A 25,505-nucleotide genomic window follows, 5' to 3' on the forward strand; every position below is an offset into this window, starting at 1 on the left:
TCTCCTGGCTTAAATGTTCAAATTTGCAGAGGAGAAAGAGTGATTCATTTTAAGCAACCTAAGTGGCTGTTAGCTTCCCTATTCAGGCTGTAACAGGATAAACATATAGATATAGATATTTAAGCACTAAGTTTTGGGTGGAAATTGGGGAGGTGCTATTGAATTTATTTAATTCGATAGTCAAGATCCTCCAGATAAGTTCTGATTTCCATGTCAACAGATGAATGTTTCAAGTTTTTGAAGGTTACTTCGTCACGTTTCACTATTTTGAATCTAAGTAAACTGAGGGTAGGGTGCCAAATTGATACACATAAAATACCACTGAAAGCATAAACTTCTGTTGAGCAGATACAGTAAACTTTTTCCCAAAAGACACTTTATGGGAAAACCCCTTTAGTACATCTGGCCAATTACGGCAAGGAAATCTAATGTTGACAACAGGGAATATAGCTATAATAAAAGATGGACATATTTTATTTCGAAGAAAAATAAAGTTAAACTATATACAAGGGCAAACAGAAGAAAAGGCTTAAAAGACCAAGAGAGGCAGCAAAAGAAACAGGCAAGCTGATATTTTGAAGAATTCTTCTACTGTTCTTGGTTTCCGTGATGTTACTCCCCGGTCTAACTTCTGTTCAGAAGGAGAAAGCGATGTCATCTTTCAACAATTTGGAGACCAGAAAAAGGTCCGAGGCTGCTGCTGCTGCACGCCCACTGCTTTCACTCGGAATGCCTGTGTCAAACAGATAAGCACAATATACAAACGCTAAACAAACATGGACTGTATTAATAGAATTATTTGCAAATTTGCAGAAGTGATAACGCTAACTGAAACCTAAATATGTTTTGAGGGGAGCTGACAGCGTGCATTTAGAGACTTGTTTGTTCAGCATGCATTTTATGTCTAAATGCCACCATACTCGTGAGGATATTGCACATACAGAAGACGTACAGTGATTTTTTTGAAAAATAGTTAAAAATTAAAAGAGAAATTTCCAAATATTAATTCCTGACCCTTTTGCTGCTTTAATTGTCTGGTTCGCCACGATTTTGCTCCGCAGATAATCCTCTAGGTTTATCGCTGTTTCACGATAACCAAGCAATGACGTTACCTCTGTGCGGGAGATTCCCAAGCAGGAGCAAACCTCAATAAGAGATGATCAAAGAAATAGGTAACCATTCTGCTTTTGGATGGTGAAGAAACACAACAAAACCTTAGTCATAATCCAGTCTGTCTCCAGTCAGGTTTTCAAGCAAAAAAAAAGAAAGAATCTTAAAAGCTCTCTGTCTTTTTACAAATTAATCACAAATGAAAGTTTGAAAACAAAAACCACAGATTTCGTTTTTACTCTACCAAAAAGAAAGCGATATTCACGATTTAAATAGCTACTGAATCTCACAACTGATTTCTTGTTTTCGGTTCGTTGCAGGTTAGGGTCCCTGTACTGATGCTTTCTGTGTTTGTGAAACTTCCTGTGATTCGAGCAACTTCTTTGTGTTTTTGTATGACTGTAATTACCTTTAATATTCAGTATCACTTCACACACATCATAGCATTAAGCAATGTGTATTTTTGTGCCCAAATATCAGATCTTCTACAATAAAAGGTCATTTATGGTGACTTTTTTTTTCAAAGCAACTCGTCTGTGCATTTCTAATTCTTGTTAAAATTAAAAGTTAAAATTTTATTTCACCTGCTTAATATTTAAGCTTCTTTCTGTTGTGACATTATAGGGAGACGGAGAAAACAAAGCATAAAACATGTCTTAGTAGCGAGGATAAAAAGCTTGGATATGTACAGTTTAGTTAAATTTTATAATCCAGTTATGATCTTTGGATTAAACGATGGAAGAACTAGCTATGTGTTTTATACACCACTGACAGGCGGGTCAAAATTGTGAATAGACAAGACATCTTTATATGTAGTCACAGGGTCGGTGGACGGAAATACAGAATATGTTACAAACAAGCAATAAAATCTCTCTTGTTTTCATTTATACACTATACAAATGAAACCTGAGTCAAAATGAATAGAGAACATTACAGATATCATGCAAACTAAAGCACCTTCAACACCGACAAAAAAGATGACTTTTCCCCCCTTTACACGAAAATCAGTCATCATAATTCTAGTCTCTGTGAATTTTCTTCAGCACAAAAGCTTCATAACAAGAAAGTGCGAAAATAATTCCAAATGTAAAGATTTGCCCTTTGAAATCAAACCCAACATATCCTACTCCTATGGGGGACTTTTCCATTGGCAACGTCTCGCTTGAAACGTACCAGTATCAATCCACTGCAAGATGTGGATGCGAGCCCTTTAAAAAGCCCATCGTCCGATTCACGCAGATGGAGAGGACATACATGTTTTGTAGACTCGGGGCTCTATTTTCAAACGGTGTCCACTCATTGATGTTCAAAGGTTGCCCAAACCAGGGCCCTCGGAAATAACGCGGTTTTACTTCACAGCAGGCGTCAGCTAAACTGGCAGCCTCAAATGAATCTATCTCTTATCATTATCTCAGTTTCAAGTCCGCAGTTATTTATGAACATCTAATTCTTTTCACCTGCTAGCATTCATTCAGTTTGGTTAAGAAAACGTATCTCATAAAAGAAATCCAAAATGGAAACAAGTCATCTTATCATTTAAAGGCTGCGGTGAAAAGCATACAATCTGGCAAATCTGGACTTGATTTTGTACGGATCAATAAGTTTAGACAGATATGTCTTTAACAGCCAAATACTACCATGAGTTTACAGACACAAAAGCAGTCTTCCCACAGTTTTTACTTTTGATAACAGAAAAGCGTTGAAACACCCTCAGTTGGAGTTTCCTCACTGGGCTGATTTATGAAAGATTTGTTCCAGGTTTCCACTGGAGCTAATCTGTAATAAATCAGCCTCTAAGACTTCAGAAATCACAAGAGTGATCGTCTTGGGGAGTGTGCTACAACACTTACCCGATCTTGAAAAGTAAACGATTGGGTTTCAGGGTCAGCAAAATATACTTTTGTAGTGACCCCTTTGCTTATTAGCTGTAGCTTCTAGCTAGAGTCGGAGGCGAGCCCCAGGGAAAGCTGACTCATAAATCTTCGGTTCAGGTATCAGAAAAGTGAGCAACCATTTATCTTTGGCCAGCAATCAGTACCCAGTAACATTAATTCTTATGAAAGAATAATAACGTGATCAAATGCACTTTGAAAATATATTAAGGAACCCTTCTCAAATGTTCTGTCTCATATCCCCTTAAAATCGCTAATAGTGTCAAACATCATATCTGAGAGCTATATATGTGCGCCTGGTAAACTTTGAAGAGACCTGTTAATTGGGCGGAGATTACCTCTGTGCCTTAACAATAACTTCTATTTCGGACCTGGAATCGGTTTTTTTTTTTGTGTTCTGGCTTCCCTTGCACATGTGAGATTAGCTGGCTCTCAGATCGCTGACATCTGACTCATTTCGTTTACGGAAACAAGACTCAAAACAGTCCACAATCTTTACTGAAGCGAATACAGTCATTAACAACTGTTAAAAACAACAACAACAACAACAACAGAATGTACAGAATAAGCCCACCACTAGCTATTTAAAGCAAAAGAAAGTTGCATGCGTTATCCCTATTAGAACCCAGAGCTGGCGCTTACGTTTAATTTGGCAGGCTAGGAAAAGAAACACACTTTTGAGATGAGATGATCTTGCGGATCTGTGAACTGGTGATTGCTCATTAAAAGCACTTCTCATTGGAAGGCTGCAGCCCTTTGGTTGCTGGTGCCAACTAAAATATTATAACTAATACGTCAATAAAATCAGTTTCAATCCCAAAAGGCGGATGATTCCTTCTGACTTTGCCTTTCTTACCCTCAGGTCTGATAGCCTGAGACAGCACCTGGGCGGGGAAGGGCATTAGGGTTAGATGCCTTGACGAAACGTAGAAATAGCTTCTGGTACTTCACGCACCAGTCAAGTCTAGTTTGTCTCGTGGGCATTGCCAACACGATTTTGAAACCCCATCATTTAGGCTACTTAATCGAGAATGCTCTTGAGCGCCTGAGCACAACCTCTGGCTGTGAAACATTGGATTTCAAAGACATCATAATGTATCCAGTAAAAATAGAGCAACCGCATTTTAATGCTTCACTGCATTTCAGGAGGAAAAGGTTATTCCAACGTGATCACTACCTGTGCAGACATTTGGAAATTCCGTGTAAAACAACCGGTGGTAGCTTTCATTGGTTATAGGGAAGTTATACATCAGTACATATAATTAATTGTAACGCGCTTGAAACTAAATAAAAGCGAATTAATTGTTGTTATATTTTCTGACTATGTAGCATGGATGTAAATTCTGTTCATTTTTTACAGAGATTTTTATAAATTAGATCAGACACGTGGTGCAGAGGAAACATTGGCAACCAGGGAAACAGCAGAGAAGTATATCTGTACTTGAAGTGTTAGCTGAACTTTCAGCTCATATGCAAGTAAAAAATAAGTTGCTCCAGATAAACCTAAGGAGCTTGTACTGCTCATTCAGAAAGTAACCGGGTACCACAGGCAAAAACAGTTTTCAAAACTGTACGTCAGCTAATCATGGTTTCTTTGGGAACTCATTATATAACTTAAAATGTGTTTAAGAGGAATTTGAAATCCAGGCTCACTGTTGCAAAATGATTAGCGGAAATTATTTTTAAATCTCATCGTTTCTATTTCCAGTTTTTTATTGTTAATTTGTATCACTTCTTTCCATATGTCAACCCGAGAAGGCCTTATTTGATTTGGGAAAAAAAAAATTTTAATGGATAAATAAAAACTAAATACTTAACTAGAATGACAGCTATTCAATCCATATGTTTTTAAAGCCTTACAAATTGCTTAGGTGAAACCCTCTAAAATAACTGAAATGTTTTACACAAAAACCTAAAATATATTTTTTTCCATCAGCAGGTATTACATTTTTTCCTAGCTGTTTTCTAAATCAAGTATTATTGTCATTTTAACACTGAAGGTACGTGCTACTAGAATCAGTTTGGTTTCTTTTTTACATTGTATGCACAGAAGGGTAAGTTTCCTAGCAGGAAGTAAATCTGAGCTGTATAGAGCAGCAACTGTCCAGCGCTGTCGAACAGATCCAGCTCCAGAGTCTGACGAGAAAGAACGATCATACAAACAGCTCCCCCATTGTATCATCTTAAGAATTAATTGCAAATTAACGATAAGACGGGTGAACTGAGCACCTATTTTCGATTTTTGACTGCATGGGGAACACCATCTGTAGATCGCTCCCATGTCAAAAAAGGCAGCGATATAAATTAACTTGAGTGCAGTAGTCTTAACTATCTACAACTAACTAGGACAAAGAAGCAAGACACAATTAGACAAAACGGCGTGATAAGGTACAACGGACACTTTGATCTGCTTCACCACTAGAAAAGATTGCTAGGAAAAGAACGTGGATATCTAAGTGGTCCCGAGCCATCGCATGTTTGTGCGTAAAAAATCGAGGACGGTGACACTTTCTGGTGCTACATCCTGTTTGACTCCTGCCGCCTGCGAGCACCCTCATGCAGCCCCAGCAACAAGTCTTCCTCTTTCTCTGGCTGAGGATGAGACTGCGCCCGGTTGCTTCCCAGCAGGGCAGAAAGTCAGCGCCGTGGCAGCGTCCCGGGCGGCATCTTGGGAGCCAGAGAGTAGGAGACAGCCGGCGAGCTGAGGTAGGTCCCAACAACCCCGGCAGCAACAACCCACCCCCACCTCCAGCGCCGCCCCCTGCAAAACCGGCTCCTTTCAGCCAATAGAAAACGCAGCTCACCCCAGCTACTTATTGGGCAGCGCTCATCCTCCAGATCGAAGGACGCTCCCCTCCCCCTCAATCCGGTGTTGCTGAGGCCGCCCTCGCCTTGCTTGCTTTGGTTCGGCTTGCAGACCAGCTATGTATGATGCCGTTCTACTAGATTTTCTTAATACATTTGTGACCAGTTTTCCAGCGCCAGGAGGACCCACAAGCTATTCTAAAACTAGTCACAAATGTATTATTGTTCGTTCACCTATAACTTATGTGTCGATCTTTCTTTCTACCCACCCAAGTGGTGGAACAGTTCAAGTGCACTACCTCTTTCTGCTCATACAAAGTGTTGTGATTTTTTTTTTTTCCACCGAAGTGTGCAGAAGTTACATACATAAGAGGGACAAAAAGCGCAAGATTTACAACTAGCAAGGGAAGAGTATTTGAATGGAAAAGTTGTTCTTGTTTGCAGGGTAAACTCCTCCCCCTTGCATTGTTTATAGTACGGCTTGTTTACAGACATTGGTTTGAGGCCAAAAGAGTGCCGAGTTTCAGTTCAGGGTGGAGTCCTAACCTCAGGTCTCGGTTTAAATGGAAAGCCTTCACATGTTGACAGTAACATTCCCAATTAACCCTTCCGAAACTTCACCGGCGTTCAGGCTCCACTGCCTCCCATCGCTAGTAACCAGGACGTTGGTGGGGTTTGGGGTTTTGTTTTGTTTTTTTTTTTTTGTATTTCACCTTAGGTGAACTTGCCAAATCTCTTTCTGCACCCCATCTGAGAATAGCAACAGCTCCGATTGCCCCATGAATTTACGTAGATGAAGTTCAAGGAAGGATATACAACTTCTTCATCTCTTTTTTACTTTACAGTTCTTCACAATGAAAGCGGGAATGTTAGGGATGGTGCCGTCACACCGTGTTCTGGTGGACGGACCTTTCTAGTCTCTCCAGAGAGAAAGTGGGGGGAGTCGTGGTTGGCAAAGGGCGGCGCGCGCTCCGGAAAGTGCCTTATCTGCCTGCCGCCGCTGCTATAGCCGCTCTCTCTCTGGCTATGGCAGGCAAGGCTGGCTGGTTATCCCCAGCCACGTGATTTCATCTGATCTGGAGAGCCTCCGTGGGGTGGAGGTTTAGCGTTGTGTACTTAAGGTCGTGTGCTGGGCTTTGCTCTCGGAGTGCTACCGCTCCGCCTCCCCCTTTTCGCAATGTTGACGCAATCTATAAATACTGGAACAAAAGGACAACTTCCTCGAAGCTTTCTGAAACTGCACAAAAAGGCAACAGGGTTTCTATATTTTTTTTTTTGGCGGGGAAAAGAGTTGAGGTGACAAACGAATATTGGGGCTCTTGATTTTGTCTTCGTTTTCTAACAATGCTTTTCCTGCAGCGGAGTCTTCTCTTACAGTGAAAGGCTTTTATTCCCGCTGACATATCAGTAAGTGCAAATGTAATCTTTCCTTCCTTTTTTTACGGAATTCGTGTTTGTGTACCTGCTTTGTTGAAAAGCCTAGGGTTATGATAATACAGACAAAATATGTACTAAGGCTGTCAGTAACCTTACTTTGGCGGAAATGTCACACCACTCTGCAGTCCACTTACATGCAGGATCACAGGCTGTTTTGTGTCGTGTGTTTCTCTTACTATGTGTTGAGAGTATGAGGAAAGGCAGGTTAATCGGGGACAGTTCCTGATAACAGAACAAAAGCTGACGCACTTCCATATTTTAAATAAACCTGCTGTAAAGGTAAGCGCTTGCAAAGAAAAGCAACTTGCTATGAGGTCGGCAGACTGTTTGTTTACCGCCGGCGTTCATTCGTTTGTTTACTTGTACCTTAGGCTATGGAGCATTCGCAATCTTCATGTAGCACCTCTCTAAAGGGGGAAAAACCCGAGATGGCATTCCTATATTCCATCCGTTGGATACGCAGATAAAAGGCTTGTTTTTGCTTGTTAATCGCATTATTTCTTTAGATTATATTTGCAAACGGCTGGGCAGCTCTATTATCTCGGTTAATGATAGATAATTGTAGGAGAGGCGGCGAGTATAGGCAACGATTACGTCATTCTCCTCTCGCGGACTGACATTTTTTTTCCCGTTCTCATGGATAACTGTGTGAATGGACAAATAAAATAGGAGCCAATGGTAAAACCTGGACGTTGCGCCTTTAGCTTGTAGGGAAGAAGAGAAAGAGGCGGGGGAACGATCCGGCGAACGAGTCGGGAAGGTGAAACAATGTTTACAATGAGAATAAACGTTTTGTGACATCACATAATTGACAGACTGCACCACCAGCCGTGAAGTTGCCAGAGCCTGACAACAGGCTAAATTAAGAAAAGGATGACGTCATCGCCGTCCCGGTCACAGTAGGCGGCACTTCCGTTCATTCTTCGCAGGAGCTAGTCCCCTTTTTCTGAGTTCCAGATCATTATTGTCAGAGAGGGACGGAGACAGGCAAACAGATGGACAAATAACCCAGCTTTCCAGTGAGTGCTTCCAGCTTGAACTGGAGAAATACCAAACGCAGAAGAAAACATATTGAACCTAAACTCCCTCCTCCCCTCAACACGGTGGACGGAAGGGAAGGAAGGCACAAAAGAACCAGAGTTTAACGAGGAACTTTCGACATGCTTATGCACATTTTAAGAGTTAAAAACGAATTTGTGGGTTACTGTACCACCACTGGCTTTAAGTATACATTTAGAGGAACCCGAGATGGAATTAGGTTGGATTTTCAGCGAACAAAAAACGTTCCTTTATAATAATTTCGCTGGTGTCTTTGTTGTGAGGGAATGAAAAGTCTTCACATTTTCAACTGACTTTTTCGAGCTACTCAACTGCTGTCAGCTAGTTTATTCTTGCTTTTTTTCCACAACACGATGTAGTTTCATTATTAAAGCATTACAGAAAGCTATTTACTATTGACATTCTGATTTCGAACTATTATTTCTTTTTCTTGGCCAGTTTTTTCCTGTTCCTTTTAGTATCTAGTTCTGTTGTAACCAAGCTCCTGTCCGATACAGGGCCATAAGACTTCATTTCCAATCACCCAGGAATTTTTTTTCCCCTGTTTTATGTTTTCACCTTCCTCACTTAGCCTAGTCATTGCAGCTACCATGGTCAGGCAGGGACCCTGTCATCATGGGCTTTAAATCCAGCCACTAGCGGTAGCCATTATGGAATGATTGTGACTCACCCCAGAGGCTGCAAACACTACCTCTGAAGCATCCCCAGCCCTGGGGACTGGAACAGTTGAGCTGGGAATCAAATCCAGGTGCTCCTTGGGGCAGCTATGTGTTTATAGCATGCCTAATCTGCATGCCAGTGATATGGTAATATTTTATTTAAAATATGGCAAGAAAACATGCTATAAAATATTGAATATTTCAGTTCTTCATGTTTTGGAAGATTTTAAATTATTTCACTCCTGCTCTCAAAGCTCTCTACTTTGAAGGTGGGGAGAGAGGGGAATTGGATTCAGACAACAATCAACAAGGCCCCCAATTGTATGTTCTGGGGTGCTGATAAGTGTGGGGGTAACCTGCACAGAGCGGCCATTAAAACCCTTATCAGAAGGCATGGGGACTACTATTAATAAGCCTTTATGCTTTTGACACAACTGCAACATCACGCTCCGCTTTGACGGCAGGGGGAAAGGGGAATTGGATTCAGATGACAACCAACACAGGCCGTGACATTTACCGTCTGGCTACTAATATGCAGATATAAGAGAAAAAGTACACAATTACTTCTATAGCCAAGTACAAAAGCAAAGCAGCATTGTCTGAATTTTCAAGAAGGCTCCTCTCCCTGTAAAAATGTAGCTACCAGTAACTTTTTATGGGATTGAGAGTTGCTTGGGTTTGATTATAAATAATAGTACCCTTATCATAAGGCTTAGGGATAATTGCACAGAGTGGCAGTTATTACCCTTAAGAGAAACAGAGGGGTATCCTGCATGGTACTACTGCACATACTGCCTTAAGAAGTTTGCTGAGCAAACTGGATGGACCATTTGGTCCTTTTCTGCCATCATTATATATGTTTTATGGTAGAATTAGATGGACAATAGTTCAAGTGTTGTTTATTGTTTAACATCACGTTTACTATAACATACTAGCAAATCCTCTCCTTTCAGATTTAGAAACAATAGCTCACTATGAAATAAAAGTACTAGGGTGTTGACATGTTTTTCTAAATATTATCTTTCATCTGTTTAGAGTGCCACCTGAGGTGGGCTGTTGGAGGTACTGTAAGTAAGGTATGCATGCTTTATACCTTTTACAAAGGTATAAAGCATGTGTCTGGATTAAGATATTTTGTGGAAATGTGACCTTGGATTCATTGTCATATTTTTGGTAGGCTGCATTAGATATAATCTACTTTATACTTAATTTTAGTACCATGAAAATAGTATATGAAGCATTAGTTGTGCTTTGTATTGACATTATATAGCTATGGATTGACAGCCAGAAGTTATCAAAATAAACAAAAGGCTTTGTGTTCATTGGGTAGAATGTATGGAACCTATATTGTACTTATGGGAAAAGGTCTTGCTGAACAGTGTCTCCTAAATTTGATACAAATATTTTAAGCATATTTTTAAGGACATGGTAAACGAAATCTTAAAAATCCTAGAGCAGGAATATGTGTCCAAGCTAATAGCCTCAGCTTTATAAAATGGAGTTCAATATCAGACGTTTACATAAAGTATTCAAGAAGTAAAACTAATAAGACCTTAATGTTTTATTGGGGTTTTCTAAACGACGGTATATAAAACCCAATAAATAAATAAAGCAATTAAACTATAGTTTCAAATGCCATGAACTAGAATACAGAGGTGTTAAATTCTGTGCAACTCTGGTATGCCACCAAAACATTATTGAAACAAAAGTAGTAAAGGTACACATGAGCTGGTCAGGAGAAAAGCCCAATATTAGTGGGCATACGCTGTCAGGATAACATTTCACTAGTGGCCTATGAGAAGGCACATGCATAATAAGTCATGCTACAAATATTGAGTAGATACTGAAAAAAAAAATACCTGAAATAAAAATGGACAAAGTAAAAATAGCAAAGCATATTCAATGCTGCCAATTAAACTTAACTATCTGGGCATTACTCAGACATCATTAGTGCATAAGTAATAGGAAATTGCTTGCAACTTTTAAATTATGTTTGATATATTTGAAAGTTACAATCTCAGTAATGGATTTTTCCACATTTAATATTTTAAGGAATTTTTCTAGACACAAAGCATTTTCCTCATAGATACAAAATGGGGGAAGGACCCACAGTAAATAAACGCAATAAAAAGTTATTTTATGAAAGTTTTAAGTGTGCTGCATTTTGTATTAAGCAACATATAGTATATTACTATTTGAGCTTGAGTATTACCTTGTCTAGAAAGAATACTTATTTGAGACCAGCTTGGAGCTCTTTGTTTTTTTTCCAGAGTTAAAAGGAAACAAAGCTGAGTTGCTTAGTCAGCAGTCTGGAATGAGTCAGTGCTATTCCCTTTGTCTTGCATGTTTTGTCTGGTATACAATTTTTGTTCCACTTACTCTTTGAAAGAAAAGTATGAAAGTGTACCATTTAGTGTTTACTTTACAGATGTACTGTTAAGTCACATTTCAAACTTTGGCAGGGCTTTTTTTTCCAAAATATTTAACTTACTTCTAATGGTAAACATAACTGAAAACTTCTCTCTCAAAATGTTATTTCTCCTATCAGTCCATTAAAAATCTAACTTCATGCATAATTATACAGTTTTTAAAAATATACAAATGTACCTCATTATAATTCAGTTTCATATCCATACATTGTCCTTTAGTGTTCTAGTAGCCATATTGATCCTGAAGAAAACCAGAGTCTTTTTAGATATATTACAGCTTATAAGGGCCAATGAAAAGATGTAGTGTGTAAGCAAAGATCATAGGATCTTTTTCTTCAGATGTCCACACCTTCGCATACAACTAAATGTGCAGATTATCCAGCTCCCTTCTTTTATCTTTCCTTTAGATCTGCTTTAAAGAATAGGTATACATTGAACCTTCACTAATTAATTTTACTCTTTGATATAGTTAGTTACAGCGCACTAACACATACGTAGTGCGCTGTAAGACTCGTTAGTGCGCCGTAATAGAACTTAGTGCGCACTAGCTAGATGTTAATGCGCATTATCTCGGTCGGGTGCACTAATGCTGAGATAGTATGCACTTCGACGAAACTTGCTGAAAAAACACAACATTTTTCGTGGAGCGGCCGATCCGAAGCCCGGCACGATACCTTTAAACAAAGCACATCCCTAATAACCACTGCTATTACTGGCATCAGTAGCATGGGATCTACTTAATTTTTGGGTACTTGGCAGGTACTTGTAGCCTGGATTGGCCACTGTTGGAAACAGGATGCTAGGCTTGGTCTGATCCAGTATGGCAATTTCTTATGGGACATTGAGGAAGCAGGGTGTTGAGCAGAGATGAAAGGGAGTAAGTATTTGAGCTGTAAAAGCAGCTCCCAAAGGTTTAAATGGAACTGCACAAACTATAGCTAGCAACAGAAGGGATTCCTCCTGCCTCAGGCAAAAGTAAATATATTCATTCCAGATGCATTGGTATCTGGCAGAATAAGTCTAAAAATCCTGGTTGGGAGGATGCATATCGGTGTTTATAGAATCATTTTTCACTTTATAGCCTAAATATGGCAAATGAATATTGAGAAAACCTTGCCAAATATTTTTTAAGAGAAAAAAAATGACAAACCCAGGGCTGGTGCTAGCCATTTTGCTGCCCTGTGTGAACAGTTAGGGGTAGATTTTCAAAGGAGTACGCACGTAAGATACGCGTGTACCCCCCAAAAACCTACCCCAACCCCCCCTGCGCGCACCAAGCCTATTTTGCATAGGCTTGGCGGCACGCGCGCAAGTCCTGGGGCTTGCATGGATGGGCGTGTCGGGGGCGTGACAGCGGCCCCTGGACCAGCGACCGGAACATGGAGCGTGGCAGCCGGCCCGGCGCGTGCAAAGTTATGCCTGCTTCGAGCAGGCGTAACTTTCGTGATAGAGGTAGGGGGGAGGTTTAGATAGGGCCGGGGGGGTGGGTTAGGGAGGGGAAGGTGGGGGGAGGGCGAAGGAAAGTTCCCTCCGAGGCCGCTCGGAGGTTCGGAGCGGCCTCGGAGGGAACGGAGGCAGGCTGCGCGGCTCGGCACGCGCAAGGCTGCCCAAAATTGGCAGCCTGCGCGCGCCGGATTTTGATGGATATGCGCAGCTACGCGCGTATCTATTGAAATCCCGCGTACTCTTGTTTGTGCCTGGTGCGCGAACAAAAGTACGCGTGTGCGCAGATTTATAAAATCTGCCCCTTACTGTGCTGCCATCTCCATGTTTTTTTTTTTCTTAAAGCTTAATTTTTGTTTTTCAAATTTGTAGTAACAAGTATCAATTCAGAGGAATCTGTTAGCTAGAAAACAGTGCGCACTAATTTGAATTACTGCTCAGTAACTCCGTTAGTGCACACTATCACAAAATACGAAATTTTGGCAAAACAATTCGGTGCATCTGATCCATTACGATTTAGACAATATCGTTGACAATCTCTATTTCATAGAAAATGAATGCACATCCCTAGTGGTTATTCCCTAAGGGGTAGATTTTAAAACCCCAGCGTGAGTAAATCCTGGGGTTTACGCATATGGCTGGGCCTTTCGTGCGCCGGGCCAATTTTCAAACTGGCCTGGCCATGTGTATAAGTGCTAGGGCTTTAAAAAGGGGTGAGGTGGGGCTAGAGGCGCCTGGTTATAGCGGCCATTTGCTGCTGTGCCTGGGGATTGTGTGCCAGCAGAGTGCCGGTTAGGAGCAAAAGGTAAACAAAACAAAATTGGGGTAGTTAGGATAGGAATAGGGGGAGGGCATGATAGGGGAAGGGAGGTTAGGGTAGGGGATTGGGAAGTACCCGATGTATTGCCTTGCATATGTGCAAAATTATACCCCCCCCCCCCTTGCGCGGGCCAACCTGAAATTTTATAACATGCTCATGCCAGCAAATTTGATTACCACACACGTTGTATTCCTTTCCCGATAATTTATAAAATATATTTGAAAGCACCGCGTCCAAGTACAGAGCCTGAGGCTCAACCTCTGTTTACCCTTTTTCCACTGAGAAAACTGACCATTTAATCCTACTCTTGATCCTGTCTTTTTTAACCAGTTTGTAATCCACAAAAAGACATATCGCTTCCTGTCCCATGACTTTTTAGTTTTTCTTAGAAGTCTCTCATGAGGAACTTTGTCAAACGCCTTCTGAAAATCCAAATACACTACATCTACCAATTCACCTATATCCACATTTTTATTAACCCCTTCAAAAAAATGAAGCAGATTTGTGAGGCAAGACTTTCCTTGGGTAAATCCATGCTGACTGTTCCATTAAACCATGTCTTTCTATATACTCTGTAATTTTAAACTTTAGAATAGTTTCCACTATTTTTCCTGGTACTGAAGTCAGGCTCACTTGGCTATAGTTTCCTGGATCACCCCAGAACCCTTTTTAAATATTGGGGTTACATTAGCCACTCTCCAGTCTTCAGGTACAATGGATGATTTTAATGATAGATTACAAATTTTAACTAATAGATCTGAAATTTCATTTTTGAGATCCTTCAGAAGCCTGGGGTTCATATCATCCGGTCCAGGTGATTTGCTACTCTTTAGTTTGTCAGTCTGGCCTACTACATCTTCCAGGTTCACAATGGCTTGGTTCAGATCTTCTGATTCATCACCCTTGAAAACCACCTCTGGAACAGGTATCTCCTCAACATCCTCATTAGTAAACACAGAATCAAAGAATTCATTTAGTCTTTCTGCAATGGCCTTATCTTCTCTAAGAGCCCCTTTAACCCCTCACTCATCTAATGGTCCAACCATCTCCCTCACAAGTTTCCTGCTTTGGATATATTTTTAAAAGTTTTTATTATAAGTTTTTACCTCTACGGCCAACTTCATTTCAAATTCTTTCTTAGCCTGGCTTATCAATGTTTTACACTTAACGTGACAATCCTTATGCTTTTTCTTCTTTTCTTTAGATGGATTTTTTTTTGGCTAAAATAGCCTCTTTCACCTCACCTCATCATTTTGCCTTCCTTCGACCTTTCTTAATGCATGGAATACATCTGGATTGTGCTTACCTATCGAAGAACTTGTCCCTAAACTCTAGCACTCTTATACCTCACCAATAGACATACACACCATATCCATGGCACTATCTGCAATCAGAAACACACATGGACATCAAGAAAGAGAACAAAACACATTCTTAAAGATTTTTTTTTTTTTAAGGAGTGGTGGTGGTGGTAGGGGCATGATGTTCTATGAAATGTCTGTGCTTTGAATGTCTAGGGTAAGTTATGGCCTACCTCCTGTAACTGAAGTAAGTTTGAGAGGCAGAACTAAATATTTGATATAGTTCTTGCAGGGACTCTTGAATGTATATTCAGTACATATGTGATGAGATATATGAGGGGCCTAAAAAAGTGGTGAATGAAGCTGTAAGAGAGCAGTGTGTCCCTAAAAGAATTGTTATAACTGGTAAAGATTCAGACAGATTGGTTTGGGTTTGTAAATAACATATGTTTTGATTGTACTTTGTTGAGTACTTTGGATTTTGCAAGTAATAGATCCTTTAAATGAATATTTTCTTTTAAAAGAATTATAAGATTTAAATAGGCTGGTGGTCTTCATCCACTGTCAATCTAATCTGCCTCCAATTACCTGTGTAAAGGTAGTGTACCTTTCAGGTTAACTTTTATTTCCATGCATTGAAGTAGACTGACAGAAACAAAAAATGTATACGGTCATATTGTTTTCATTTGACTAATAAAGGTGAAGGTTTTAAACCTCAAGAAAATTAACTTTGTTAATATAGGGGAGTACCTCAACTGTATGGGAAAATCTAGAAGTAGTAGAGGAATAGGCAAAACTCAAAAGAGATATTGTAATGGCAACTAAACCTTTTGTTAGGAAAATAAAGAAAAGAAAAGTGAGACCGCTATGGTTTTTTGTTTTTGTTTTTTTTAGAGAAGCTGCTGAACAGTTAAGGAATAAAAGGTTAGCATTCATAAACTACAAGACAACATAGAAAAAGGAAGACAGGAACAATCTCTAGAAAAGCTGAGAGAAGCTGGGAAGGTTGTCAGAGCAAAGATGCAGATGGCAGAAAAAAATAGCTAGTATGGTAAAACGGGAGGGGGGGATAAGAATTTGTAGATATGTCGGTGATAGGAGAAAGTGCAAAAGTGGTATTATGAGACAGAAGTAAAGGGGAGAAATATGTAGAGGCTGATGAGGCAAAAGAAGAATTGCTTAACAAATATTCCTGTTTGGTGTTCACTGAGGAAGGGCCAGGAGGAGCACCACAGAAAATGGACACAAATACAATTGGAAGCAAAGTAACCCTTAAATGATTTTTAGAAAAATGCATTTTGTGAAAAGCTAGCTAAACTAAAAGTAGATAAAGTGATGGGGCTGGATGAAATACATCCAAGGGTATTAAGGGAATTTAGAGAAGTCCTGGAATTGCCGCTGGTTGAGCTTTTCAGTGCTTCTTTAGAGTCAGAATAGTTCTGGAGGATTGAAGACAAGCAGATATGGTTTATCTTCACAAAAATAAGAGGAAGCTGGGAACTACAGGTCGGTTAGACTGATCTTGGTGGTGAGTAAATTAATGGAATTGCTGCTAAAACAGAGGATAGTGCAGTTTCTAGGATTCAGTGGATTACAAGATCTGAAGCAGCACAGCTTTACCACAGGTGGGTCTGTCAGATGAATCTGATCAATTTCTTTGACTGGATGAACAGAGTTTTTTATTTATTTTTTTAGGCGTTTTATATACCTACCCCAAAGGAAGATTACAATGGTTTACAAAATTAGTGTTAATATTCATGGTCAGCATTCACATACTGTGTCATGTTTTGGGTCAACATCAATGCAAATACATATTCTGGTTCATATTCATATATGTTCTAGGTAATACAACATCTAATAAATAATCTAGTTCATATTCATAGATTTTCTAGATCAACCCAACTGCAAATACAAGTTCTAATTCTACTAACAATTTACTTTATATCGTTCATTGCTTATTGTTCGCTTCACTAACATAACTTCAACGTCCGTACTAGAGATAATCAGTATATTGGTGCTTTTACATTAAATCGTGTACATTTCCAAAACACCATATTTTCAGTTCATGTTTGAAGGGGCAGATTTTATAAATCTGCGCACCAGGCGCGAACGAGTACGCGGGATTTCAATAGATACGCGCGTAGCCATTAAAATCCGGGGTCGGCGCGGCAAGGCTGCCCAAAATCGGCAGCCTGCGCACAACCGAGCCGCGCAGGCCTGCCTCCTTTCCCTCCCTTCCCCTACCTAACCCACCCCCTCAGCCCTATCTAAACCTCCCCCCACCTCTATCACAAAAGTTACGCCTGCTCGAAGCAGGCGTAACTTTGCGCGCGCCGGGCCAGCTGCCACGCTCCATGTTCCGGTCCGGGGGCTGGTCCAGGGGCTGCTGTCACGCCCCCAGGCCAGAACCACGCCCCCGAAATGCGGCGTCACTCCCGACACGCCCCACCATGCAAGCCCCGGGTCTTACGCGCGTCTTGGGGCTTGCGCGCGCTGCCGAGCCTATGCAAAATAGGCTCGGCGCGAGCAGGGGGGGTTTGGGGTAGGTTTTCGGGGGGTACGCGCGTACCCCTTTGAAAATCTACCCCGAAACTTTCTCTTTCTATATCATCTGACGTAATGACTCTGGAAGAGAGTTGCACAACTTGGGGCCTGCTGTGGAGAAAATTTGGTCACTTATTTGCTTTAGGTGTGTGTTCCGAGTAGAAGGCACCATTAGATGTCCTTTGTTTTGTGATGATAAGGTTCTCTGTGGTGTGTAATGTTGAAATGTCACTCCTAATAAGCATAGATTAATATTGGTGATGATATTGAAAATTAGAATTAATACTTTATAATGAATTCTGGATTGACAGGAAGCCAGTGTAGTGTTATCAGCGAGGGGCTGATGTGGTCAAATTTCCTTGTCCCTAGTAAGAGTCTAGCAGAGGCATTTTGAAGTAATTGTAGTGGTTTTAGTAGTCCTGAGGGTAGGCCTAGTAATAGGGAGTTGCAGTAGTCTAAGTTTGAAAATACTAGTGTTTGTAAGACAGTGCAGAAGTCCTGTATTTTTAGTAATGCTTTCAGGCAATATAATATTCTCAGCTTGGAGTATCCTGTTTTGATTAATTTGCTTATATGCTTTTTCATAGTGAAGTTTTCATTGATCTGTATTTCTAGGTCTCGGACTTGATCCAAGGGAGTGATATTTATAATTCCCAGGTCTAGTGTTAGCGGTTTGATTATCGTGGTATCTCTCCTTAACCACACTATTTCAATTTTTGGGGGGGGTTTTAGAGTTGACTTCAGTTGAGAGAGTTTTTTGTTGTATAACCTGCATGTATGTTGACAGAGACAATGTAGTTGTTTTCAAATGTTTTATCAAAAGGAATGTAGAATTGTATGTCATCTGCATGTAGAGAAGAATTGATCCTAGATTTGCTAGTAGTGCGCCTATAGGTAGTAAATAAATGTTGAATAGTGTGGCTGAGAGTGCTGAACCTTGAGGGACACCTGTATCGATTGGGAAGGTGTCAGAAATTTGATTGCCCAGTTTCACTTGGCACATCCTAACATTTAGGAAGGAAGAGAACCATTTGTTAACAATTCCATCTATTCCAATTTCTCTCAGCTGGTGGCATAGCAGGGTATGGTCAACTGTGTTGAATGCTGCTGTTAGATCAATTAGTACCAGGATATATGATTCATTGTTGCCCAAATCCCTGTAGTACAGGGTCAGCTAGGGAGATGAGTAAGGTTTCTGTTGAGCAATTTTTTTTTTCTGAATCCAAATTGGTTTGGGTATAGTATATTATTGTCTTCTACATGGTTCTCTAATTAAGATAACGCTGCTTTTTCTAGGACTTTAGCAATGATATGGGTCAGTAATTGTCCCAATCATCGATTCTGCCAGTTTTATTTTAGGGTTGGTTTAATCACAGCTTGTTTTGCTCAAACCTTCTGCTAGCAAGTGGTTTATTATGGTGTGAATATTGGAGTTATTACGCTGTTTACTGTTTTCAGGGCACTTGTAGGGATAGGACCCAGTGGGTGGGTAGCAGGCTTCATTTTTGTGATGATTTGGTTTATTTCAAATTTAGATACTGGTTCGAATTGAGTTCCATTTCCCTTGACCAATTTTTCTCAGGTTCTTTTTTGGTAAGCAGGGTGGAGAATGTGTTTTCGTGTGTTGTATTGATTTTGTTTAAACAACAAGGTAGCATATTCATCGCATGAGTTCTTTGAAAAGATGTAGTTATTTGGGATGGAGGAGGGAAGGGTCCTGATTAGGTTTTTTACTGTTTCGAAGAGTAATTTGGAATTAAATACATGAGTTTGCTTTGCGTAGTAGTTGGTTTTTTTTTTTTTGCTTTATTGATTTGTTCATGGTATTTTGTTAATAGGGATTTGTATTTTCTAGTGATTCCATAGATAACATTTCAGCCATTGCTTTTCAGATTTCTCAAGCTCTCTTCGCTATACCAAGGTTTTCTTGGTTGTGTTGCCTTAATTTTGGAACTTTTTTTATGGATTGGGCATAGGGTATCCACTATTTCATTGATTATTTTATCTCAGGAGTCAAATACTGAGGGGGCATATATCAAGATTGAACTCAGTTATTTTATTTGTAATTGTTTCTTCAAGCATTTTCCAATTCTATCTTTCTTCTGAATGTGAAAGATTGATTAATATGTGAGTTTTGTTGTTGGTGAGGAGAGTTACTTCAGCTTTTATTAGCTGGTGATTCAGACCAGAGTAATATGTGTGAGTATAATTGATCAGCACATCATAGCAAGAAAGATGCAGTTCAAAGCGTGTCCTTGTACGTCCATATAATTAATTCTTTAGTGAAAAAATGCAGCTCCACTGTGTTAACAACGGTCAAAATTAAATAGCGAGTCCCCTGACATGGATCCATGTTTCACCCATAGGCTGCCTTTGGCAGGGGACCGAAGAGCAAAGCCTTTACAATCTAAAATAAACACAAACATTTATCAAAATCAAGGACAAGACTGGGGGAACAATTCGTTGTTATAGAGGCGTATACAGGGAGAGCAAGCAGAACAAACAAACACTGGTGTTTAAAGCCTCTGTCAAGGCTCGAAAACCCAGGGAGCCAATCAAAAGCCAGTGCTTCAGTGGAAGAGACCAATCGAGTAACATGCTGTCCAAACATTGATCATATATCAAAGCAGAGGAAAAGCAGATTTAAGAAAAGAAACTTCATTCGATTTCATTATTAAGGCCCTGAGGGGATAAACTATTTAAACGGTATATCCACCTCTATTCTTTACGAATAAGTATTTCAGAAACCTTCCCCCCTCTAAGCGGAGGAAGGCACTACGTCAATCACAAAGAATCTAAGATCTTCCGGGGGAGTGATATAGCAAATTCCAGTCTGAAACTAAAGGAGCGGTTGTCCCGATGATTGATTATTAATACTCGATCAGTGTTCAGTGATCCGAGTTTTCACTGGGTGTGTGGTTTTCCCTACATAAAGTTTTCTGACAAGGGCTCTGTATCACATATACTACTCCCGCCGTCTGACATGTGGTGGAGAAGTTTAGGCGATATTGTTTGTGTGAAACCAGATGTTTGAATATTATTTAAGAAAAAGACAGGCACAGACCGAACAACGTCCCGCAGGGGTGATGACCAGCCATTGTGCTGAGGACGGAAATGAAAACTTCAATTCCAAGTGAACCATGGAATCCCTCAGATTCTTTGCCGCGATGAAAAGTAAAGCTAAAGGGCAATCGCAAATCTTGTGTAGAGATTTAAAACATGCCAATGTCGGTTGTATAATAAATTACGATCCCAAGCTCGAGTAAAAAAGGTAAAATGCAATATTTACACATTCCCCAGACAAACGGGATCGTGGTAAAAATAGAAGATCTCGATTCACACTATAAAGAGCTCGTTTAAAAGCTCTTTTAAAGACGCCTTGAGGGTACCCATGTTCTTTAAACTGAAGAAACATCTGCTTAGTTTTTCGTTTTTTTTGTATAATATTTTTATTGCATTTTTATATACAAATTAGACATGGCATGAAATACTAATAAGAAGAGAAAAGGAAAAATGTCGGCTTTAACAAGTTACAAATCACCAGTACTGTGATCGCATATTATCCAAACTGTAACGAGGCAAGTAACTTATCAGTATACAGTTGGTCATAACCGAACCACTCAGGGATACAAAACCATATGTCATTCCCCAAGAATTCAAACATCCAACCGTCCCCTCTGGTTTCTTCAGGTAAACATACTTCCCTACACGGGTATGAAGATGTAACAAAATAATAGAATATCTGCTTAGCTTTAACTATAAAGTCTGATCTTGAAGAGCAAAGCCGTCTGAGCTGTTACGAACTGGCCCACCAGAATATTGCATCCTTAACCTATATCGCCTAACCTTCTCCACCACATGTCAGACGGCGGGAGTAGAGTAGTATATGTGAGAGCTCCACTTGTGGCAAAGATGCATGCCCCAGTGAGTGAATGTGTGTAGAGAGGGGATAGTGTGTCTGTGTGTGAGGAGGGGGGAGGGGGTGTAAGATAGGAAAAGGGAGGATGAAAGAGAGGAGGGGAAGGGGAGGTGAGAGAGAGAATGTGTGTGTGAGGGGGAGGGATGCTTGAGTGTAGGTGCCAGAGAGAGGGAGCCTACATGAGGGATTGTGAAGGAGTGTATATGTGTGTGAGATTGGGAGCTCGTGTGTATGTTGAGGGTTGCTAGCCTGTTTGAAGGGATTGTGTATGTGTGAGAGAGAACTTGTCTGAAGGGGTGTGTGAGAGAGAGACATAGCCTGTGTGAGGGTGTATACGTGAGACAGAAGGGAGCTTGTGGTGGGTGTATATGCAAGAGAGAGGGACCCTGTATGAGGGGATGTGTGTGCACGCAAGAGAGTGAGGGAGCCTGCATGAGGGGGTGTGTAGTGCACTAGAGAGAGGGAGCATGTGTGTGAGAGGAAGGAACAAAGGGAGCCTGAGTGAGGGGCAGTACTGAGAACGGGGTCAAACTCTGGGAGTGGCGATAGAGTGGAAGAGGTTGAGCCTAGAGATGGAGGTGAGAGATACTTGCAGGTGGAGGAGTTGGGGCCTGAGAGGGCAAAGTGGGCAGGGGAGTAGGGAGAGTGAGTGGAATGGACACTCTACAGTGAATTTCTAGGGAAATTCTGCTCAAATATTTAAAATTCTGAATCTTTAAGTAATACATTTTAAATTAATACAGAAAGTTAATTACTTAAAAGATTGTCATGTAAATTGTTATTTTGACCGATATAAAGTTTGCGGAATTTAAGTTTTTGTGTGCAGAATTCCCCCAAGAGTAAGGTTAGAAACTGGTTGAATGGGAGTACACTCAGAGGAGAGAGGTGTTAGTAGTTTGCCATAGACATTAGTTTCTTGGATCAGTTCTTTTCAACATTTTCATAACCAATATTGTGGAAGGACTATCGGAGAAAGGGTTTGCTTTTTCCAGATGCATAGAACAGCCTCAGTGGAGGTGGTGTAGACCAGAACAATATCTGAATTCAAGAAAAGATGGGGTAAGAACAGGGATTCTCTGAGGTAGCAGCAAGATCTGTAGGGATGAGTAGTTGTGGATGGGCAAACAAGGTAGGCAATATGGTCCTTTTCTGGTATCAAGTTCCTGTATTTCTAATACATTTCTTGACTAGTTTTCGAGAGCTAATAATTCCTTCCTTAGGTCAGAATAGAATAGGTAAAAAATTACACAAAAAAATAAGTGAATAAAAAAAAACATTCCAATGATAGTGTAAAGGGGAAGTGTAGAGGTGAGAGGGGACAGGGTTTGATGTGTGAACAGAAGGTGACAGGCAATATCATTTGTGAGTCATAATGAGTTAAGGAACCTAGGTCTTTGAGTTCTTGTCATTTCTGAAGTGTCTGATCATTTTAACTTCAAATGTTTTATGCTCCTGGATTGTTTTAAAACGTTTCTTTTAATTATTTGGATCATAAGGTCATTGATGCAGTGGTCTAGTTCTGAAAAATGCACCCCCATGGGAAAGACATTCAACATAAGGGGATTCTATACATGCTCCTCCTCTGATGTAATATATATTACTCAGTGCAGAAAATGTGAAGAAGCATGCTACGTTGGTGAGACAAGCCAGATATTAAAGCCAAGAGTCAATTTACACAGACACAAGATCAACAGAGAAGTACAAAGTCACACCTCAATGAGGCAGCACTTTCTGGAATTGGACCTTATGAGCAGGATAATTAAAGGAAAATTTTAAACAAGCCCAAGAACATAAGACATTTGACTTTAAAATGATCAACACTTTGGACCTGACAAGGACTCTGAGGTCTAGGTTTCTTACCTCGTTATGAGCCATCAAATTTACTGTCACCTTCTGGTCAAATTCCCCCCTTCTCAGCCCCACTCTTCTCCTTCACCCGATCACTGAATACCTTTCTGACTCACTTATATTTTCTGGTAATCTCATCTTTTGTTCATTCTATTCTGAGCTGAGGAAGGGAATATTAGCTTTTGAAAGGTATTAAGTTAGTCCAATAAAAAGTTTATCACCTTTATATATTTTTTGTTTTTGTTAACTTTTATTGTCATCTAATAACCTGGGGATCCAGAAGCTGTTCCGAAATTCAGATTTGTTAGTGTAGTGTTCTGCAACTCTGCTGTTGGACAAGAGACATTATGTATGTTGGACCACGTAAACTAAGGACTTTTCCATAGCCTTCTAAGCAATTAACTTAAGTACTGTTGTGAAGGAAATTGAGTGTAAAGCAAATTCAATATATTTTGCATTTATTTTTAACTGAATATCAGGATTGCTAAACTGGAAAGATACATTTTTTGAGAAAGATTCTAATATTCTTTCAATGGCATTTCAGTAATGGCTTACCGTATATTGTTCTTGTTCATTGCTTGTTTATATGACTTGATGTATATCTTGAGGGCTCATTTACAACTTGTTTGTGGTAGCACTAAGACAATAGTGCTGGTGGAAAAACTGAAATTGACATTATAAATTAGCACTAACACAACTTTTTAAATTAAATATTAACAGCAACCTGGAGCATTGCTAGGTAGGGGCCCATGAGGTTTGTCAGACCAGCAAACCCCAAAATACTTGGGGCATTATAAAATAGCCAGCTGGCCTGCAAGCCCCTACACATGTAAGATGTGTCTAACGTCCACTCCCAACCCTGAATCTTTAACCTTTCCCTTTCTCTCTCCAAGACAGCTTCCTCTGCTTTCCCAGTCCTCTGCTATCAGCCAGTCCTCTCCAAAGGCCACTCCTCTGCCTCCCTGTACCCTCCCCGAAGAAATTGTATTTTTTTACCACTGGCTGAAAGGAGGAATAGCCACCTATACCCTGCTTTCTTCCTCTGCCTCCTTCCACTATCCTCCCAAGAATTGCCTCTTACCATGGGAAAGAAGGCTGGCTAACAATCTTCCTCTCCCAAAGAGTTCCTGTTGCTTCTGCAGGAGAGAAGAGCTTAGCTTACTTCCTTCCCTTCCCTGGGAGAACCACATAACAGCAGGAAAGAAAGAGCTGGAGTAGTGATTCTCCTTCTCCCTTCCCTGAAAAGCTGCCATCACTGGCAGAGGGGAGACAGAACAGGAGAGGTAGTTGGGAGTATGGGTTAGAGAACATTTTTAAAGGGAGGAAGAAGGTATGAGTGCAGAAAAATAGGGAAGAGACTGGAAGAATGACTAGGGCAGAGGAGAGTGCTGGAGGAAGAAGAAAAGGAGGACAATACCCAAGAGAAAGGGGGGAAGTAGACAGAAAGATCGCAGGAATGAGGGGAAGAAAGTGTGAGGGACAGTGAGCAAGAAATCAGGAGGCAGACGGCGCAGAAATGAAGCACAGGAGGAAGGTAAGTGAACAGAGTGTAGGGCTTAAAGTACAGTAATAAGGATCAGCACCAAAGAAAGGTGGAGGGGAGGCAAGGAAACAGTTGGAAAGGGGCAAGGAAAAAGTGTATAGGAGAAAGATGGGGACAGAAAAGAACACAGGAGAAGGCAAAGGAGGTGAAAGCAGGAGAAGTCAGGGAAAGAGAAGGGAGAAAAAAGTAATGAAAAATACATTGCTAAAGCAAAGGGACCTGACTGTGTCTTCCACATAGAGAGAATTTACAAGCATGAAACTGTTGAATGTAACTGATTGATTTGGCTTTAATTGGCACACAATTATTTCCCTTCTCTGTAGAACATATCTTCCACCCCGATAATTTGCACTGGGTCCTTATATTTTGTGGTAACAAAATATTCCTATTTTGAGAATAGATTATAATACATTTTCCCCTGGTCTTCCTACCATCTACCAGCTCACCGCTACCACTCTAAATAATAAAATTGTTATATATTTTGTACAATTTTTAGGCGGGAGAAGAAGAAATGCAGGAGGAGAGTTTGTGTGTGGGAGTGGAGTTGGGAAGGAGGCAGTGCCAAGGAGCCTCTGATGCGAATCTTTTATGTACTTAATGCCTCTAATAGGAAAACAAAATGCCTGCCTTCTAGGCAGATCAGGCCTGTAGTCTGTATGTTGTTGACAAAAATTAAAAGACCCTGCCCTCCACTTT

General features: G+C 40.4%; 2 long non-coding RNA genes across 3 annotated transcripts in view; one reads left to right on the top strand and one right to left on the bottom strand.

Annotated features, from left to right (window-relative positions):
• Positions 1–445: 445 nt before the first annotated feature.
• The window catches only part of LOC115092182, a 75,440-nt gene continuing 50,380 nt past the window's right edge, over positions 446–25,505 (bottom strand). Inside the window, exons 3-4 of the long non-coding RNA XR_003856931.1 lie at positions 1,015–1,145; positions 446–733 (exon numbers count right to left, since the gene is read on the bottom strand). This is a non-coding gene — a long non-coding RNA (uncharacterized LOC115092182). The remainder of the gene's footprint in view (positions 734–1,014; positions 1,146–25,505) is intronic.
• LOC115092181 overlaps positions 6,842–25,505 on the top strand; it is a 161,552-nt gene continuing 142,888 nt past the window's right edge. For both annotated transcript variants that reach the window (XR_003856930.1, XR_003856929.1), the window contains exon 1: positions 6,842–7,214. This is a non-coding gene — a long non-coding RNA (uncharacterized LOC115092181). The remainder of the gene's footprint in view (positions 7,215–25,505) is intronic.

Source organism: Rhinatrema bivittatum, chromosome 5 (genome assembly GCF_901001135.1).
Source record: "Rhinatrema bivittatum chromosome 5, aRhiBiv1.1, whole genome shotgun sequence".
Taxonomy (NCBI): Eukaryota; Metazoa; Chordata; class Amphibia; order Gymnophiona; family Rhinatrematidae; genus Rhinatrema; species Rhinatrema bivittatum.